Source organism: Ooceraea biroi, chromosome 6, assembly GCF_003672135.1.
Source record: "Ooceraea biroi isolate clonal line C1 chromosome 6, Obir_v5.4, whole genome shotgun sequence".
Taxonomy (NCBI): Eukaryota; Metazoa; Arthropoda; class Insecta; order Hymenoptera; family Formicidae; genus Ooceraea; species Ooceraea biroi.
This window is the reverse complement of record NC_039511.1, coordinates 10,214,114-10,232,202: the sequence shown is the minus strand read 5'-3', so window position 1 is coordinate 10,232,202 and position 18,089 is coordinate 10,214,114. Positions and strand designations below refer to the sequence as shown.

The window sequence follows — 18,089 nt, the reverse complement described above, 5'->3', positions numbered from 1 at the left end:
TCTCTTCCTGAATAAGGCTCGCCCGCTCGCGTCCAACTCGTATGTACGACCGTACATATGTCTCCACGGTAATTTCAATCGCACTTTAGCAAGTGCAGTCGAGAGTGCGGTGACAATCTGTGCACATTGATGTGCCGCGAAACGCACCGCGAAAACGGTGACGTGAGGATGTGACGAGACTGTTCGATTAAGTATTAACTCGACTCGATCGTACGTTTGTACAAGGTGCCACGCAAAGATTTCTCCAGCGATAGACAGATATCGCTAGAAATCGAGATATTTTCCTGATAAACCTGACACGATTCTTCCACCTTTTCTTTCTTTTTGTTCTCCCGGGTGTCTATCTACTTATCTATTCACGCGCGATTGAATCATGGTTTCGTGACCTACATTTGTCATAATTGCGGGAGGCGCTGTCATAACGGTAAGGTCGTCGTCCGTGTCGTGTTAACGGTCATTGTAATCGGCATTAGAATTCTCGCAATAGACCGTGAGAGCTTGCAGGAATGAGCGCGCAACGCTCGAGCGCCGTTTAAATCGCAGTTCCAGGAAATTAATATGATGTGTAACCGGGCTGATGGACCATGCTCATAGTTGCGGCTGTTCAGCTGTACAAACACATTTGACGCAGTATTGTCGTCGCATCGGTACTGCCCATGTGTCACGCCGATGGCTCGATCATTTCAAACCGAGCACCTCGGCGTAAAAACAAACAAAATACATTGTGTCTCTGAATGGAATCAGATAATTTATTTAATTCGGATTAAATCGTGAAATTAGTATAGTATCCTGAGATGCCAAATATATAAAATTATAGTATCTTCAACTATATTTTTTTATCAGTGCGAGAAGAGATAAAACGCGAATCACACAAAGTAATATTTGACTTTAGGTGATGGTATTATCAATTGCATGTTTATTCCTCTTTATTTTTACTCTTTACAGTACATTTATGATTGATTATTAACAACGCGCGAGAGAAACACGAGGGTCGAAATTCCACTTTGCGATTTCGCAATCCAGTTACTTTTGGCATCGTGCGCGTGCAGCAATCGACTCAGTGCGCGCCTTAACGCATATTCGTTACGACGGAATATGCATGGCGCATGCACATTGCGCCAAGTAGCTCGATTCCGTTGGATACCACGTTCTTCGTAACGTCAACGCATTCTCGATTTGGATTACAAAAGCATTTTTCCTCGTGCGGAAGCTGACGTCTACTAACGACGAATGTCGGCGGTGTAGTAGTCGACAAGTGAGGAACAGACAAAAGTATAAAACGGGAATAAAATGGGTTTAGAGAAGAGAGAAGAACGCGGCGATGGTAGCGGTAGGATGAGAGTAAGGGTAAGGGTAAAGGGTGAGGGTGGCTGTGGCAGCGACGACGGCGAAGCATCGTGCATAAAGAACGCGAAATCCCGTACCGACAAAAACGACGAGGAGGAGTACTCTCGAAAGCTTCTCTCTCCTCGAGGATATACGTCTTCTCGAATCAGCCCGCGGGAAGAGAATCGCGACGGAAAATGGTGCTCGTAATAATCCGCGACGCAATAATGCCACTAGACAAATTGTCTCGGTCGAGATTCTCGTTCCGATGTATATCCCGTTAAAAATCCAATGGTTATACAGGATATTACGTCGCGTACTCGAAAAATTTTCAGTGAGATTCTTCGCGAGATTGTGGTCCATTTTTCAAAGATTGTAAATAAAACTCTTGATACGCACAATCTAATTTTTTTATTTTGTCTAAAAAATATACACGATTAAAATAACTGCTATTTCTTTGCAATATTTATAAAGCACAATTTCGTAATAAGGCAGTCGAAGATGCAACAAAACTTCAATAATGTCTCGAAGATTGTAGATACGTAAAATTGTAACTGGAAAATTGTAGCTGTGTGTCGGATTATTTCAAAGCTCACACTGTGAAAAGAAAATTCGATTTCAATTTGAAACTTCAAAAGACGAGAGAAACAGACACGATAGGAATATTGCTACGCCTTGCAAAGACGATGGAAGATCTCAATGGGTGCAGGACAGGGAGAAGTAAAAGCAGCTCGCACGGAAAATCGGGCAAAGTCGGGCCTTACGTTCGTGGATCGCGGATCGCGCGATACGGGCTATTAAGCGTATGCAAAGCGGAATTAATTTCATTGAACTTTCCGGGCAGCGAAGTTTCGCGCGCCGCGCTGCCATGAATTGTGACAGTAGTGGTGTAAACGGGCCGCGGCGGTGGAATACGTAATGAGAGACCGGGACCGAAAACCATAGATATCCCGCTCGCCGAAATGTCTCCCGCCGTGCAACGCATCGCACTTAAACGCTGATTTGCATCGTGCGTTTTGTCGAGAGATTCCAGCAACACCGAAAACCAGTAAGCGCGATCTTTTTGCTCGCGTGCGCAGAGTATAAATTGTAACTTTGATGCAAATTAATTCTGCGCGCGAATCTGGAGCGGAGAACGTTAGACCACATCGAGGCACCGTATCTATATTAACCATCGCATTTCTCATTCAATTCTTACTCTTTTATAGTCGTAAAAATCTTATTACCCTTTCGTAATTCCTTGTCAATTTTCCTTTAATATACGCTAGATGTACGCTCTGTGCAAGTTAGAATTAATCCGAAATTTAATTAAAATGAGTTAATACCGCGTTTCTCGTAAAACTTTTACTTTCATAAGTATAATTACTCTTCTTTTTATTTAATATGCACCGTATGTGAAGCATCATATATGGAATGACTGTGACTTTGCAAATTTCATTGAAACTGTTTTATCATACGTGTTCCAGTTTCTGGTCTAAATTCGTGCGATGCTCTCACCAGATTTAGTGTGATACTTGCGGCAAGTCCCATGTACATCGCGCCCCGAAAAAAAGAATACAAGAAAGTACCAGGAAACGCATCGTGCCGAGAAAGTGCCAGGAATCGTTTCGTGCCGGAAAACAACGTCGAGTTGTAACGCGCATTTTTGCTACATGACACAGTCGCGACTTATTTCCCAGCTGTCTGAGCGACTTACGGCTTCAACTCCGGTTTCCACAACGGTTCGCGTAATACATTGACCGCTTACCGGTATTATTCTATCCACTTATGCAAATGGATGCGGCCGCGATCGCTCCTGCGTCTTGGCAGCGGGAGGAAAAGAGAGCGAGAGACCACGGAAAAGCGATGGTCTCTCAACACGAGTACTTGTATAAACTTCGATCTTCCCGTCACATCGTAAATCGAGAGACTCGCGGACAGTTTAACGCATCGCACACGCCACCACCGCCTCCTCCGCCTCGCTATATCGGGTTCGCGCTTTATGGACTTGCGAGAGTTCTGGCCCCTCGCGAGTGCTTCGTGCGGTCGTTGCTTTATCGTTGCTTAACATTTATTTAACATTACGATGGGACATTGGGGAAATTACCGCAAGTGTCGTACGAATCTTAAACAATCGAAACGTCGCCGTTCATTCGCCGATTCTTTAGTAAAAGAATCGATCTTCTTTTTTTCATTTTGATCAGATAAAGGAATTCCAATCACGTTCTCACGGAAGTTACTCTTGGCACATGATTTCTGGTAATGATATTGATAACTGTGTATGCAAATGTATTTTAATTTCAAAAGATTCGTTTTATGTCGCGATGATATTTATATTTTCTCTTTTTCTTTTTGTCTTTCCGACCTGCATAATAAATATTTCTCCCGCTTCTTTCTCTCTCTCTTTCTCTCTCTCTCTCACGTTTTTGCGCTGACAATTTCCATAAAATACGCGGACTGCGTATATGTGCTATGCAAATGGCGGTCAATGCGTTTCGATTATACATACCCTTTGTACTGTCGCGTGCCCCGAGGAGCAAAAAAAAAAGAAAAAACAGGTTGCGTTTAGCTTGCGGTACATGCGGCCAACAATACGTGCGCCAGTTGTATTTTATGGCAGCAGCGGCCGGCCGCTTGCTGCAGCTCGGACGAGTGAAAGTTATGTTTTTGATTATCGCTGGTGAGCTTTACAATGTTGCCTGGCTATTTACGGCTTGATAAATTGCCGCGGACGATTGTCGGGAAATGTCGTCCACTTCCGTTTTTACCTCTGTGCAGCTTTGACCACGCGCGCACACACTTTTTTCGTAATTGTGCGACAGTTATTAATTCCCAATCAGTTATTAATATGCCATCGCAAATTTTCTCTCTGCGACCAAAAGCTACTATATATCTCGTGCGTTTATTATGCAGTTATTTTCAATTTGTGATGCAAATAGAATAAAAATATCGTCAGCAAGATGGCAAAATAATAGATTGAAAACTAGTGAAAAAATAATGTTATGCTCCACTTTGTCGATTTTACAAAGTTTTTTAAAAATATGTGCGAAGACATGAACTGACCTAGTAATTGTTACCGAATGTTTTCTCCTTTGTTTGCAAAAATTCGATATTAGGCGCGAAGATATTATATTACTAAATTAGTTAACAGCTTTTTATTTTAATCCATCTATTAATATATTTTATTAGGTACTTGTAAATGTTCTTTTTTCTCTCATTTTATTTATGTGTTTTTTTATGTAGATATATATTTTTTTAAGCTTATGGTTTTACATATACAATTTATATTCGTAATATCATCACATTTATTACTCATATATCTCCTATTTTATTTATCCTATCTATTATAACATCTAATACCAGGAAAAGGAAATTGAGATGCAAATTAAATTCACTATTTTGGCGAAACGAAGGTGCTGGGTATGCCCTATCATAACTCTGTCAGCTTCTTGATTTCACTAGCAGGGTGGAGAGGCGCAACGTTTATATGCAACTACCTTTAATGTAATCACGTTACCTAATTTCAACATTAACGTGAGTGCTCGCAAAAAAATCCGTTTCTCAGGTAAGACTCAGCCCGCGATTTTCTTGATCAATGAAGCATTATGCAAGAATGTTGCGTTTCGATCACCATCCTATTCATTGAAGCAGTATCATGTCAAGGCGTGGCAAGACCTCTTAACAAGAGACCCAACCGTGTGCACGCGCACTGCCAGAAAACTACGAAAATTACCGGCATCGAATAGCTTTAATAGCCCGTATCACGCGGGTGCGGTCAATCAGTCGACCATTTTTCAACGAATCCAAAGGATTTTTCGTGTTTCCGCACAGAAGGCGGGTCGGTAATCATTGCGTCATGCCACTTGTTTCATTTCAGACAAACGATTGCACCGAGTGCGCGGAATACATTCATCGACAAATGTCGATAAGGATCTCGTGAGATTGTACATGTAAATTACTCGTGCGTTTCGCGCAGATTACGCAATTCTTTATTCAATTCGGTTAAGTAAGACCAAATCGGCTGACGCAATGATTGTTGTTGCTTGTGGATTGAAAAGCTCAATTTCAATCTGGCAGTTTCGCCGAATGGCACTGCGATCGCTGTGGAATGCGAGTTTGTTGATCAAACCGGTTAATTGAACAAGGCTCAATGGAACAAGGCGGTACGATTTTGCGCTCGCTCGCTCGGGATGCTTGCTAGATTGCTAGGGAACGTTATGCCGAACGCGTATAACAAGCCGCGCAGGCCGAGGTATGCATTATCGATGACAGCCCTGAAACGTGTAATTGCTGCACGACCGACAAAAATAAAGGAACGATCCCGGCGAGTCATTGGCTGCGCCGCCCTGTGCACTTCCGCGGTGCGTCCCTACGCAAGATCGTTCGTCCGTTCGATATCGAATCGTATCCGCGATATATCGACGTCCGTGGCAATAAAATATCGCTCGTTTATACTCGCGCAGTTACATCATCGTCCTATCTTCCGACCTTTTCCAGCCGCTGGTTCGCCACGTCGCGACGCAAAAGCGATGCATCGCCCGAGGTCGATAACTTTCTCCTTAATGCACCTTAACACTCGTGCGTGAAAAAGCCCTGGCCCAGAAAAATTGTAAGGACAGTAGAAGACGGTAGAATTCACGATTCGTCTGAAAGCTGCTGGAGGCGCGCATACATCTCCTAGATGTTTATATAATTTATATGTAAAAAATGTGTAGAAGTTAATGTCAATTCCAGTAAAATCATAGACGTGATTATCGCAATTTTCCTCGTATTTCTCGAATAAATATTTATTCTTTCAATCTTAGTAGCAATTTTGTTTTTTCAGGTAAATCGTAGACTCGACTATTTTTTCGCCATTTCGTTATGTAACAACATGTAGCGCGTATTGGAATATGTTTGAAAGATTAAATGTGTAATAATAACACGTAAATTTGGAATTAATTTCATTAGAACACCGACATGATTTAATTACATACGATTCGCATAGGAACATCGAAGAGCTTACATTCTAGCGTCGATATTCCATCTAATCGTGACCTCGCTAGTAACGCCGCTCAATAATTTCTGTTTCAGGTAAGTCATGATCTCTCCGGCCTAATAACGGCGATGGCGTATGATTGACTCCTCCTACTAGGTAAGTGGTACCACGCAGCGCACATGGCATCGATATTTAATAAGCGCGAGTTACGTTAGCTCGGGGCTATTAATGGTGGGATCATTGCGTCGAAAACGGATCGTTTTCCCGCAAGTAGCGTGGATAAATGGAAGTAATACCGCTAATTGCGCGCATGAATCTTTCTGCGCGTGTGTATTCAGATTGAAACGCGATTCGAGTATGCCAAGTGAATCGGCAGGTTACGTGTATATACTAAACGCGCATATATACTGTACGTACATCTATAAAGCTCATGTACAAGCACCTGCCGATACCGTTAGTCTACGATGCGCAGTGACGCGGATTTGCATATGCCGCGAGATTACGTACGCTTCCCTCCCAATTAGCGTCGAATGTTAAATTCAGCGACGGCACGTAATCGAATCAATAATATGTAAACATCGTTCCATTATTGAGGAGTGTCCCGTGGGACCGAAATGTACAAATAAACATCGCGATGGTCCCGATAAGCAAGCTCGTCAATTAAATTATCGGCACTAATTTGGACGCAACTGCATTGATCCGTGCGTACTGTATTTATCGCAGCTTTGCAATGTTCATCTAGTTACGCGGACTTGTCGGAGGCATTATCGGGAAAGGTATCGACGATTTATCGGGATTTTATGATACATTGGCGTGCTATTTATTTTGCGAAGCTGATGGACGCGCGCCGATTTCGCGAATCGTTAATAAATTTGCTTTGCGCAATCATCTCTCTCTTCTGAAGTGATATTAAAATTTTTTCGCGATAAAGTACCGTACATCATCATCGCCAATCGAGAGTGGGTACAGGAAAAAAAATAAATACGGTGATAAAAGCGAATCTAATTCCGAATGGAGGAGACCTGCCGATCACGGTGCTCGTCAACCGAGTCATCGTGCACCTGCGTAACATTCACGAACCGATCAATAAGCCACGCGATGATCTTTCCCGACCTTCCTCCGCCCATCATTCGCGCGCCTGGATTTGATTAATTGATTCTGGATCTGTCCATCGTCGACGTTCGACGAATCGTATTTGGATAAATCAGCGCTGATTGCCATTCGCGAGCAAGTAGAATAACTTTCCGCCGGTTTGCGTAGCGATTCAAGCGTTACTCAAAGCGACGGATACCTCTCAAGAAGCCAGAAAAGTTTCAGCGGGAAATAGACCATGAGCAAACGAATCAAAAACTTGGAACCTAGGGATTAAATCAAACTTTGAAATGGATGGAAACTAGCGTATCTTGTTATTGCATGTCAAATGACAATTAAATAATGAAGTTAATTAATGAGAACGTGACATTATTGTCCAAATCAAGTTACAATATAACTTGGAAACTGAATAGAAAATTAACTGAATAGAAGAATAAAACTGTATTTCGCGGTTTAACCAATCGAGAATTGCTTATGAAAGTTATTTATACCAAGACAGATTGTCATCAAATCAAATTTATTTCTAAAATAGTAAGATATACAGAGAGAAGAAATATTGAACCAATCTGAAAATGTAATAACTAGATACTATTGAATCGAGCTGCTGATATTAAACACCTCGAAGCGCGGATTTTCTTGCTGGGATATTTCTCGGTTCATAAGTCGCCGCTTTATTTTTTTTTTCTTCGTCGGGTCGTGAAAGTTGCTTGATTAAAACCGAGGATTCAGAACACTTTGCAGCGAAGCCGTAATTGTTGATGGAAATACGCTCCGGGGTTATAACTTCTAAATTTTCTACCCGTCTGCCTGCTTGCCCCGCCTGTTACCCTCATGCAAAATGAAAAAAAGCGCGCGATCGTTAACCGGAATTAGGCTGCATTAGGGAAAGAGGCGGCGCGTGTTACGCGAAGTCGGGAAACTCGCCGGCAGATTTTTCCGAGGAAACCCGGCAGGAAAGAGCGTAATCTCTCGCCGCAGATTAGAAGTAACGAACGATAATGAGATGATTGATGATAACGCCATAAAGTGGCAATCTCTCTTTTTCCTGTTACTTGATTTAATTATTCTTCACGCGAATTAAGTGCTTAACGCGCCCGGCTCTCAAGTTTATCCTTTAATCGAGATTGCTACAAAGTACACTAACTCTTAACAATCGTTCTTTATAATAAAGTACGTACGTTTTCGTGTCTATTTTGATGCTATCGTGGCTTGTCGAATCAAGCTCGCCATAATCGCAACCACGTTGGTCCGAATATTAGTCATCGACTCATCGTGTATCCGCGGCGATCTCGAATCACCACTCGAACGAGAGAGATTAATATCATGTAATGGTAAATAAACGTGGATCGGGCAATTTCATTAACTCAGAACGTGCGCAAATCGAATAATTCTTGCAATATGAAAGTTGCGTTGCGCCGGCGATGAATCAGAGAGGGGGTGGATCACGCTCCCTTTGTGGCGGCCGGCGATGCGAAAACGTTAATGATTCGTTTTCCCTCTTTTCCCTCTTTTATCCGTTCATCTGTCGCGCACGCGCGTGTTAAGGGAGATTCGTTAGCGTGTGTGTTTTAATATCGGCTATGATAAAGCCGTGACTCTTTCGTTCACTCTCCCCCGCTGTTTTTCTCTCTTTTTCTTTCTCTATCCCACGTATCGTGTCGTGATTCTTTTGACACGGTAAAATAAAGGGGAAAACGGACAGGATAAAATGACTATTTTCAACACTGAGCGAATCGGATGTACGCTTTACCGAGGAATAATCTTCACGAGCTGCGCGCACAATTCGAGCGCGTTTTACGTTGCTGCACGATGTTTATCGAAAATCGATAATAAGGCGAACGCGCGCACGACACAGTTTTGCTCGTTTTCGCATCGTTTACCGTGGCTTACGATCCATGATGCTCCCCCCTCCCCTCCCCCCTCTCTCTCTCTCCTCGTGAATCCGTGAGACCGGTTTGAGAAATGAATTTGAGTTATGTATTTTGGGAGAGAGACAATCAGAAAGAGCGAAAGATGAATTTGAACTTCGCTTCAAAGATAAATAGCGTCCGGTATCTTTCACGTAAATACTTCCAAGGATAACCCGATGATTCTCGAGATGACATTTCCGCGAATGATAAAAGCGCTAAGTGCTTTTATACAAACAAAAAGACAATTCCCACCGTGAAAGAGCAAGCGTTAACAATTCGCGGGTCACAGACGAATCGCATCGGATCGACTTGTTTACATGGAAAACAAGTCGATCTGATGCGCATCCTTCGAATTGATCTGTAAATTTCGCTCCGTAGAATTGAGCCAGGTTAATATTTTTTGTCCAGTAGAGAACAATTTCGCTGGTGCACGGAGGCGCGCTGTTTGCGTTGCATCATTGCGATGCACATTTTATCGCCGCGTACCGTTATTCTCGTTATCTCGGGCGTACCGCGTCAAAATGCGTGATACATGTCTCACATTGTCGCATCGTTTCGCGTTCAAACAGAGATTTCAATTAAAAGCGATATTTTTTTCCGCCGATACTGGCCAAACAATGAACTCAATATTTGCATTTGTTTTGCGCAAATCCCGCCGTTCTCGCGATTGTAAATACGCGATGAGCGATTTATTCGGTTCTTATTAGCATGTATGCTAAGCGGTGCACAATATTCCAGCGAATCTGGAAAATTTATGAATTTGTAAAGCCGCACACACGTATACACGAGTACTTCATTAATAATCACGAATTTTTTTATTGCGTTAAGGATCTTCCGGTCTTGAAGTAACATTCCCCTGAATGAAGCAACCTGAGGGCAGATGGCACATTTTGTCCATTTTTTTTGTTCAATATCAAATATCACTGAATAAAAAGTGAGTAAAACGTGACAGGGACACGTATAAATGTTGCTGTCGGACGGATGGTCTCAATATTTGCGTCCGCGCCGTTCCCATCCATTATCGTGAAAGCAATATCTTTATTTTCCGATCGGGGCTGCTGTTCCTATCTGGAGCGATAAAACGCATTTCGTTAGGGATCCCGCGTTTAATCCCGCGAGGAAGTTGGATCTATCATTTCCCGCTGCATCTCCCGCGTTCTCCGGGGTGTCGTAAACGTCGAGGAGGATTATTGCAGCTGTCCCGGGCGGTAAGATATTGCGAACGCGTGAAAATCCCGACCGTCGAAGTGCCGTTTGCGCGCTGCCTGTCCGAAACCGACTTGCTCCGTCTTCTCGGAGGGACACGTGTCAGCGAGGACCGCCGGGAAATCACGTCCCCGTTCGCCATAATCGGCCGGGATTGATTGACCGGTGCAATCGCGATGTCCCGACGTGATTGCATCGTGTCCCGTCAGTGATATGACAGGACAAGAGTCACGTATAGAATCCCGCGGCAGCAAATTTATTACAACCCCGTTTTGGTATGATCGTGTAATTCCGCTTTTACAGTGTATTATTGTACACTTTTCATTTATTGCGTTGCTATTCCATTTTTTTTAATACGCTTATTGTTATGTGCTTTATTACTTTTTTTGGGATGACGTATGATTATTCTGACTTGTTGTTGGCTAGTTGGATTGAGCTCTTGTATTTTGACTTGTTCGTTTTTTAACATGTTTATTTTAAACTGTCCGTTTTGCAGCGCACCGTTTGACAGTTATTTCGTTTAGATATTTTTCAGATCATATGAACATTTTGTAGCCCTCTGAATATTTTGTTCTGTTATTGTACTGACGTTATTACTATCTGTTAAGTACACAATCAACTTTTCGCCGACAATGATTGATATATTGTTAATTGACGCAATTATGTATCGATATAATTGGCACAATTAACATAATTAGTCTTTATGTGCTGCGTGCCAACTACCGCGATATCACATTTTAATCACAGGCGCTTTGACGAAGTCAGGATTCCGTTCTAATTATAAGGGATCTCGCTCTGCTTGTTAATTCAATATAATATCGGGTCGCCTACATATTTCGAAGCCGGAGTTTGCGGAGCGAGCTGAGAGACCAGAGAGTTTAGGCTATTTACCCACCCGTTATCCGAGCGTTATCCGTAGTTTCGACCGTGTGCGCATTTCGCCGTGATTAGCGCGTGTTCGTTAGCGCTTGGGCGTGAACTTGGAAGAGGGCCTTCGCCAATCAGTTGGCCGACATCCCGTGGCAACGGGAGATATTCCTCTTCCCGAGGCTCTTCATGATCTTTCGGATAATAGGAGGATCCGGGAACAAAGGAAATCCATGCTCCCGTTGTGAAAGTAGAGCGCGCGGAACGGATTGTCGTTTATCGATTTCGCGTTCAGCCCACAGACAGCTCCCTTATCCCGCTTTATAAATATTTAATTAAGCACACGGGGGAGTTACCACGGTATACGCGGAAGCCCGCGCTCAATCGATTGACGTGTAATGGAATAATGAAATAACGCTCCCGTGCACGTCGCAAATCGCATTTGAAATTCCCTTTGGATAAGTCTTGAGCAAGTTAAGCAATTTCATATCACACCTGCGTTCTTTTATTGTCGAGATGTTTTCTTTTCTCATATTTTTCTTTATCATTGGAAATCAACATAGAAATGTTCGATGGGTTCATCGTAAAACAAAGTTTCGCTGGTACAACTTATACAAAAAAATTACTTAGTTCTATATACTAAGTAGCGAAATGAAACGATGCGTGTCTGCGTCTTATTGATCATCATTAGATGTATCATTAGATAAGAAACGATTCTGACCATTCATCACGATAATCCGCGATTCGCGCGAGCTTGTCTATTCGCAATGCGTTATTATCGTGACAAGTGTCGTCTTATTTTCCGAAAGATGTATTGCACCGATAAAGGATCGGAGTGTTGGCTGTGTATTCCACTGTCCAATTAAACATGCTAGAATATTCAGCTCCGGTTAGAAATATTTATTAGATAGATGCTCGGCTCTTATTTAATTTACACGAGTGTTTAACCAGGTCGGCGATAATGTTCGTCGAGAGCGATCGATCCGCAAGCAAATAATTCATCACATCCGCGTGTCATTCCGAGAATCATTTGTAATCTCCATCAATCGATTGCGATTGATACCAACAACGTTGATCCCTTTGATTTCAATGTGTTCATCTGGTGATGAGTTTTACGCGCGTATTTTTTTCGAACGTTTTTGTCGGGCGAGATTTGCCCGGAAATATTATTTCTGCATGGATGAGAGATAAAAGTAAAGCGGTATCGTGCACCAATACATTCCTGAAAATAATTCGCATTATCGGATCCGTCAAATCGCGACGCGAGATAAATAAAATACGGCCGCTGATTCTGATTGTGCGTTTTTTTTTATTCTCAACCACGTTTGTCACTATTTTAACAACGATTTCTTTATCTCAGAATGCAGAATGCACAAAGTATAAGGTATCTGCGTGAAATTATTGATCAATCAATACTGAGCTGATTTGGTACTTCGTTATGAGAAGATTGTTTCGAACGCGTTATTTATTCATCTATAAGCCGATTGAGAGGAGCTTTCTGGGGACGATGAAAACTGAAATCCTTTCAAGGCTGTTCACGTTTCTCTCCGCTTCCTCTCCTTGAGAGGATTCGCAGGTAGTTGCGCCGCGTACAACACTGTCGACCATAAACTTACGAACAATCACGATAATGGATGCCTTCTGGGAAAAGTTATAGCAGCGCTGGTGTAATAATCGGCAGGTCGTTGGATGGACGGATCGCGAGGCGCGGGAAAAAGAGAGAATCAGAGGAGGACAGGGGAAAAAAAGTGATGAATTTTTTGGATGAACTCAGAAAGTAGACAGATCTCAGAAAGAGCGCGGCAACGTGTGCCATGTGGAAGTTGTTTTCGTTGAGGATACGGAACCGTACCCATTTTTCTTTATCATTTTTTTTTCATTTTTTTGTCCTTTCTCTTTCTCTCCTTCTGTGTTGCAACTTGACTGCAGGACGGTAGCGTCGCATGTTTCATCTAAAGCGAGAACGTTTATTTTTCTACGTGCTTGTACGAACGTCTGTCGAAGCCCATGCAGGCTTTCGACGGTATGTCACGTGTGTCGTGTCGCGTAATTTTAACATCCGAGTAGTCACGTGTGGATATTTGAAATCTTCATCGCAGGAAGTGAGTCCATAATTTGTGAAGCCCGTTTTAGATACCATTTTACGGAGTAAATTAAAACTAGAGTTGCTTTTCAAATGAGTTTACATAAATTAAAAATTTAACATGTAATGTCCGAAATAAATCAAAACTAAAATCGTCTCTAAAATGGATCTTAAAATATTTTTCTATCATATATATAACAATATATCTATTCTACACGTTTCGATTCAACATAATTTACGTAGAAATATTAATTTAAAACATAATTAACATCTACATACGATCATCGAGGAAAGTACTATGCATATTTTTTATCGCATTGAATCTAAGCCATCATCTTATTATAACGTAATGATCTGCTTGCACGGAATTATTATCATTAATAATCGGCAGCTGATTACAAATAATATAATTCGTTTCCTGGCGGTTATTATCGTTACCGCTAATTTTTTACATCCACGCTAATCTTCAATTTTCCGAAGCTTCGTGTAATAATCCAGAAAAACGACCTCCACGGGATGGGCACGTAATGGGCATGGGATGTTAGTTATTCCCATTATAGAAAGAAAGGAAGAGAGAGAGAGAGAGAGAGAGAGAGAGAGACCCCGCGTGCATGCCGTAAATGCGTGCGCATTGGATTTCTCATTATCGATGCTTGTGATTTATGCTTTGTTATCGTAAGGGACATTGTACACGTAGCGCAGGACCTAATTCGGATTACACTAAGAGATTACCGTGCAACCAAAGCATTGGTCGATTCCCGTTGGTCGATTTCCATTGATTGTCGAACACATTATATTCGTAGTATTCGCATAAGGATGATCAGCCGATCGACTGGAGACTTTCAGCCCATTTCGATTGATCAGATCGTGCATTATTCAATTACCTACTTTTAATCTTCTTGGAACCGAAGAAATAATATAGTCGTAATTATTTACAGAATAATTTTATACGATCTTTATATCTCTTTCTTAATAATCTAATAAATTAAATAGTATACACATAATGTATTCACGTTTTGTATCTTTCTTGAATTGAAAGCGAATTGTTTCCAGCGAACGCATTGTTTCATCACGAAAATTTCTAATCGCAATACATCGCAGTTAATATCATGCTTGAAAATATTATAACAATATTATAGAAATATTAGAACTGAATGGGAGCATGTCGGAATTATTTTGTGAAGCAATGCGATTTGACCAATGTACACATCTCATCCAGATTGAGGTTTCCATACTTGAAATAGTAGTCATTCCTGCTGTGCATGCTTGCAATACATTTTCCGGCAATGAAATCGCACTGTAAACAAAGTCGCTTGAAAATATTTCCGATTACAACCATTCTGTGAGATCAGAGTAATCCGCGTTGCGTGTGAATTACGCGTGTAGCTTGCTAAACAGTTTTCTGTCGAAGTTGCAGATTTTTCTCGTCATTATCTCGTCGACTCACGCCTACAAATTCCTCGGTATGTCGAAACCAGCGTTCGATGTTAATCTTCAATAACGTTTTCAGGATGTATATTCACGCGACGCTATTACGGGGTCCCGCGACGAGAAACATCATTGTAAAGCATTACTAAACGTTCCTGCTTATTGTCCTACGTTATTCCTTATTGTCTACGTGCGCGCACGCCATTATTTCCATTGCAATCCGGTGAAATCGTTGCTTCCATCTATTTGGAACGGAGTCTCCTTGCTGCGAGAATGTTTCGAGAAATATTTAACGCTTCGCGAAATTACTCACACACGTTCATTCTCGCTCTCAAATATTTAATATTTACCTGTTAGCATTATTACATGTAAGTAATTATATAATCGGCAGACTGAGAAAATGTTACGTGCGAATAATAATGGATTCTATTATTTTATCTGTCGAAAAAATAATTTTGTTAGTTTTTTTATTGCAATTTTTCACGTTTAATTTTTATACATTTTCTCGTAATTTTTTTATTACTCTGCTGTGCGTCATTATTTCTTTTCGTTAAATTTTTATCGTGCGTATAAATCATTGTTGTAGTCGCTTTCACCGTAGAATCGCTCATTCAAGCGTATTTATCGACCGAGATTTTCTGGAGTACGCTTGTAGCGCACTTTCACGTCGCGCTTCGTCTATTTTTCATTATTTTCCGATGCGCTTCGTTTACCTTCGAACAAGAAAAGCGTCTTCGTATCTCTCCGTCATCCCAAACATCTATGATAGAGTCTCGGTGCTCGCTTTCGATCCAGTTTACATCGAGACTTTTTTTCCAATTCAACCGAGAGACGCAAATTATTGCGCGATTGCGACTTTAATTATATAAAAATCTCACGTAGATTTATTCAAACTTGAAAAGATAAATTATGCATAATGATTTATCTTGCGCCTGAATAATGAAACTTGAGATTAATAAATGTTCATTCGAATGCTCTTTAAATGTTTCTCTCTGCAGAGTTCGTTCATGTTTTTTCATACAGTATTACGGTATTGATTAACAATAATGATATGTCATAAACTTGCAAATTATTTATGCTCTTGTATTTATGTGTTCTCTCCGTGCGGGCCTCGGAGATTTATTACACCGCATATTCCTGGTCGAGATTGTGCATTCTCAGCCAGCACAAGTAGAAAAGAGGCAAAGATTATGGCAGCCGTTCGAATCCGGCGCGATAACAACGTCGCGTTGCGGTTTAATGGCTCGACACGTTTCACAATAACGCCAATCTGCGGCGGCGCTAATCGCAGATGCTGCTGCGGCCACTTTATCAGGCGAACCGATCGCGCGACGGAACATCAAAATCAGTTTGTAACAATCGCTAATGGCGCATCCTCGATCGGGCCGCGCGATAGCTCGCCATCGCGTCGCTAGGCTCCCATCTCCGATCAAGAAATGCGATTTATCCTGCACCAGGAAACGCCGCGACCCTAATCACGCTGGGAAAAGTCTGCTTCGTGTCTCGCTTCGCTTAGACGATTGCGTGTCTTGTCGAGATGGCGCAGAGAAAAGATTGTGGTAGAGTTTTTTTAGATCTGCTTCCCACAGGATGTTTAAAAAAAAGCACTGCCACGCCATTTCTCCACACTTGTGGAAATTGATAGAAAATTCCGTTTATCTAATACAGCGTTTATATAATGCGGCGACAATTACATTAGATTTTAATAGAATTTCACAAGATATTTTAAGAGAGAGAGAGAGAGAGAGAGAAAATTGGATCCATCTCGTAGCTAAACGGAAAAGTGTTTTTAGCTAAATAGAGGATAGAATTTTGGGAATTTTGCACGCAGTGCACCTCATATCGCTCGCTCGAAAGGGAAACGTGCAATAATAGAGCGCCAGGCAGCGAACTTTTTTACGAATGTGTGTAATAAGCACGCTGTTCGTTGTGCTTCGGAGCAGAGAGAGAGAGAGAGAGAAGGAGAACGGCGCCTCCAAACTTTTCTTTAACTTGCGCGTAATAATAGAGAACCATTCCAAACAGACTCGTTTCTGATGTATTTAATAATAGAGAGGCGGTTTCGAACTTCTTTTCCGACGAGTGCGCGTAATAACAGGCGAGTGGTCCCAAACTTTATCCCGATGCGTGAGCTAATAGGGTTGCCGCACACTCCTTCCTTTCTCTCCCAACCCTTTTAACGCGTGTAATAACGAGGAAACGGAGTGTCGAACTTTCCTGATGTGTCCGATGACGGCCCCGATGGCTCTGGCAGCTTCGAAAGTTTCGAAAGGAGCTTCGAAAAAGAGAGGGTCTCTCCATCTCGCGCCATCAGATTCTCCGCAAACGTTCCGGATGAGAGAACAGACGAAGAAAAAAAGGAAAGAGAGAGAAAGAGAGAGGGAGAGGGAGATTCAACCGAGTGGCGTGCCGCGGTCGATTGATGACTTGTAACCCACTTCTCGAGCCGGTGACCCAGATGCGAGGGTGCCCGATGTAAGATATCGGCTTCTTACTACCTCTCTTTCCACTCGTTGCTCCGCTTCCGCACTCTCTCCATTCCCTTCCGCCTCCTCTGGCTGACAGTAGCCGGTCCGGTTAGTCGCTTTGACAGCAAGAACATATAGCCGGTCTCGTTCCTCGGATCGCGAACGACTTTGAAGTTGCCTCGCTGAACGTTTTCAAGAGTTGATCGCTGCTTATTTTGCACATGGCGCGCATCAAGTTCCGAAAATTTCGTTAAAATAAACGTCGCATTTATTCGCGTTTTATGTGGAATGGTTTTATGTTTTCTAACATTTTATTCGAGTGATTTTTAAAACAAACCGTTTTTTAAATCTCTCATTTGAATCTGCATTAGAAATAACATTCCCTGTGTAATGTTACACCGCGCGACGAATTGATTAGCGTAATTTTCTACCGTTGAATATATTTACCATGAAATATATATATTAGCTAAAGTTACATCACATCGTGTTATCGGTTCGATTTGAGCGACATCGAACTATATTAAAGCTGGCGTAAAAGAACGTCCTTCGATAGCAGTATTTTGCGTGCAATGAGTTATTACCGTCAGTTTTTTACATCAAGTGCATTTTAAACGAGCGACTTATCGTTCGATGAATCATCGATATGATCCATTTTTCGCTCATGACTCATCGGGATAAGTGAAGCTGATATCTGACAGTACGCGTTGTACTTTATCAGTATTAAGCTATGCAAATTGATGCGTCACACGTAA

At 41.9% G+C, this 18,089-nt stretch overlaps 1 protein-coding gene across 2 annotated transcripts in view; it reads left to right on the top strand.

Moving 5' to 3' along the window:
* Positions 1 to 18,089, top strand: part of LOC105286974 (CCR4-NOT transcription complex subunit 6-like) — a 601,608-nt gene that overhangs the window by 47,784 nt on the left and 535,735 nt on the right. The gene's annotated exons all lie outside the window — the stretch shown is intronic.